The sequence below is a fragment of the Lathamus discolor genome, chromosome 3 (assembly GCF_037157495.1).
Source record: "Lathamus discolor isolate bLatDis1 chromosome 3, bLatDis1.hap1, whole genome shotgun sequence".
NCBI lineage: Eukaryota > Metazoa > Chordata > Aves > Psittaciformes > Psittacidae > Lathamus > Lathamus discolor.
Genome location: NC_088886.1, coordinates 62150377 through 62154242, shown reverse-complemented (window position 1 = coordinate 62154242; position 3866 = coordinate 62150377). Strand labels below are relative to the sequence as shown.

The 3866-nt window shown below is 37.8% G+C and overlaps 1 long non-coding RNA gene across 1 annotated transcript; it reads left to right on the top strand.

Moving 5' to 3' along the window:
* The first annotated feature begins 318 nt into the window (after window positions 1–318).
* On the top strand, window positions 319–3620 carry LOC136011021 (uncharacterized). The gene is made up of 3 exons (XR_010611148.1): window positions 319–399; window positions 2769–3018; window positions 3440–3620. It is a non-coding gene; the product is annotated as an uncharacterized LOC136011021 (long non-coding RNA).
* The last annotated feature ends 246 nt before the right edge of the window (window positions 3621–3866 follow it).

Below are 3866 nucleotides of genomic sequence, written 5' to 3'. Positions count from 1 at the left end.
AAAGAAGCAGCTAGACAATTCAACTAGGAAAAGAAAAATAATTAAGCATCCAGACTCAAGATAATTCCTCAGTGTTGTTCTTGGACTTGTTCTATTCCTACCATCAGGTAGGAAGTAGTTTGTAATAAGCTTTGAAACCTCCCTCATGTTGGCTGATTCTGTTCCAAGTGAAGGGAAGTGTTAATGTTGTTACAGAGAAAGACTCTGGAGTAGCACTGAAAGCATTTGGATGGTTTGGTGAGGCATCGGGGAGTTCCACTAGGCAGCAGCTCATCACAGTATTGCAGAGATGGCCAGAGGAAGTTTTAACATAGACCAGTGATAGCTCTTTATTCATATGTCCACTTCAGAAATGCAAATCCAGTAAGGCCAGAAGGCCTTCAAGGCTCTAAACCCATGGTAAGCATTACTCTGAAAGAAGTAAAAATGTGTAAGACTGCAAACCAGAGTGAGAATATTAATGATTCTATTTTACCTATAAATAGAACTTATATTCTACACAAATACTGCTTTTTGGAAACTCCATATAGTTATGGTGCATTGTATACTCTTGATATAGCCCGAATCAACAAGTCTGTATTTGGGGTTTTATTCAGAGATACTGGAAGCTATAGCTCCAGTCATGTAACTGCTTGTGATTAATATAAACTTGAGACAAAGGAGTCTTAAACATGTACAGGGCTCCTACCAGAGTGACAATTATGGTATGATTTTCTTCTTAAACTCAAAAGATTAAGTTAACTTGTTTTTTTATTTATGTAAAGATCTTTTAACATACTCCAGAAAAGGAATGGAATACCCATTTCTCAAGTGTCTTGTTCATGTCAGCTTCTTCACTGGTTTAACTGCTATGACACCAGAAGGAATATGCTCATTAAATATACTTTTAGTAAATTAAATGAGATCTGTAGGTTATTAGCTTTGTAGTTACACCACTAATATTATTTCTGCACAATGTGTTTTACAGATATTCCATAATATCAAAGTTATGGAGGCAAAGAGGGCTACGCTGTTTCACCAGCGATAAGCCTGTACTGTACAGATGTCCCACTGTAGCTAGTCCACAGTCACCTCTAATACAAGAGACTTAGAAATGAAGGTGAATACAAACTTAACTGTAGCATTTAAATGACCTGAAAAGATGACAGTGAATGCATATATATCCCGCCATGAAGTGTATCGTATTTGCATGGATTATTTCGTTTATAATTTGCTTTTTTAGTACGTTAATCTAAGTAGCAGCTGACGGGTTACAACTGTAACCTCATGGCACCATCCTGTGGCATAGCTGGTAATTGCACGACTGCTGCAATTGAAAGTGGTTTGAAGGGAAGGGAGTTTTCCCTACTCTCCTAAAACTGATTAAAACACTCTTCAACCCATGGCTAGTGTGATTAATACACATAAAATACAGAATTGGCAGCTATGGGTTTGAAGGAAACAAACTCGGACTGGATGGGCTGAAAATCTTCATCCCTAAATCCCGAAGCAAACTATAAGAAGACTGGGATTGGTTCTGTGGGAAGTATTTCAAGTAAATATGTAAAGTCAGGGTGGTATATGGGTGGAGAATAGGCAATACAGTGTCTGTATAAAAGAGGGAGAGGACAGAGATGGTTAGTGTCTGAGAGGAACCTGAATTTAAAGCAAATAGTGACTAATCAAATGTAAAAGTAGACAAGATTGCACTGGACTTAGGTGGGGGTTTTTTAGGTTTGGTTTGGTTTTCCCTAAATATAACTTGACATTCTATTCAAGTGAATATTCATAAAACACTTATATGATGCCACTCAGAAATGTATCAATGAAGCTGTCAAAGTTGATAATTTTTATAAGGATTGTAATACAGGCAAGGAACTGCTAAACGTGGTAAAGTAGTGAATGGGTTTTGAACAGTGAATCCAGCTACAAGAAAGCTATTAGGTTTTCATATAGTCAATAGTGACCTCACATAAATGTAACTGTTGCTCTATTGACCAAAAAATTTGAGGGTATCATTAATATTATGCAGGGGAAAAAAAGGTTTGTCCTAAGAAACAGAGGCATAAGAGAGTGAAATTCTACAAGACCAACTACAAATCATACTTCTGGACACTAATAACAAAAGGTGCACTATAAGGAGAGCACAGTATTTGGAAATAGCAAAACAGGTTGATCTAGCTCATACAGGATGATGACAAGTGTGATAGAGTTGTAAAAAGAGCAGGATTTACCTGCCACCAGAGGTATTTCCTGCAGAAATAGGAGGGACACTAAGACTTTAAAATGGAATGTTCAAGTAAATCAATATGCAGAAAAGACACGCATCACTGGCACATGTGCAGAAATGATTACTGAGGTGACCAAGAGGAGAAAAAAAAAGGCTGAGATCAGACACAGTTGTGGCATATAAAGACATTAACCAGGTAAGCACCAAGAAGGGAGATCTGCTAAAGCAAAAGGGCAATCAGTGATGAGGAAAAATAACCTGGTATAAAATGCCAATTTGTAAATTAAGATTAGAATTTAGGACAAAGACAGTAACCCAGAGAAGTGAGTTTCTAAAACAGACTTCCATTGGAACATGGGACCAAAATGTTCAGTGGTGAATCTAAACAGAAGAAACAGGGTGCTACAGTGTCTCCAATAACAAGAACTGGAATTGATCTATGTCTCTTCCTGGTTTATATTCTTCTTATACTGTTATTCTGAAGACTAATTAATGGTGCCTTTTTGCTAATATGATCTTATAATGTGAATTTATCAGCCTTACACTATTTGTGTTTTAGCCCCCAGCTGACAAGAAAACTTCTGGGGAGAAACCCCAAGCTATACAGCAGTGTCCCACGTAGCACCACTCTCCCCAGTATCAATATTGAACACACTGTGCTTCAGGAAATGTTGAATTCCTAAGTTGTCAGCCCAGCCTTACCTGTGGTGGATTTGGTATTTCCCAGATGATCTTATCAACTAAAGACTGGTAGGATGTGCTAATTTATTAGAGCCAGCTAAGAAGCAGCTGAATACTACCTTCGGAAGGTAAGAATATAGTTAAATAATATATCTGTACAGTGAATGGTCACACGCATAGTGAAATTTCTGGTTTTATGGCATAGGTTGACTGAGTTTTGTGCTACTATAGGTTCTTGCGTGCATTAATATTGTCTTGGAAAAGCAAACAAACAAAGCCCCCAGCCAAACTGAGCAAACAGCCACGCTGAATATGCAAAGAGCTAGTCTGGCCTCCCAACCTAAGAATTCACTGCCACCGATGCAGTCATTTTGAGTTCATTTTCAGAACACTGTTTTTATTAACTAGTATCTGGGAAGAAAACTATTGTGTTTTGGTTGGGTGTTAGTCAAAGCATTTCTTGCTGTTGGAGGGAGACTATGTAGCTTTAAAGGGAACCTTGATAGCATTTTAATCCCTATTCTCACATTTGCTCCATTTTTCTATTAGCTCTATTGCAATTTGTTGTGATTTTATTTTACTTCAATGATGGAGTTCTGAAAACAGCACATTCCAAGAGCACAAGTGCAAACATCCTCACAGTGGGACTGCATTTTGCATTCAAATGGAAGATGATGAATCCAGAACTTTTGGAGAAGACCTTTGAAGTTTGGATCATTATCCAAAAGTGTGGAAGGTGAGTTAAATTTTCTTGAACCAGCAAGGTAATATTTATGTGACCACAACAGAACTGAATAAACTTGGAGTCTAAAACCTGCTACTGCCAATGGGAGGTCCCATTTTCTACCTCTAGAACTTGTGAGGAACAACCATTATGACTTTATAAGAACCTCCCCCCCTGCCTTTTGTCTTTCCTCCTTCCCTACTTTTCTTGCTTGTCTTAACCTTTCCTTCTGAGATTTCAACTACTACTTTG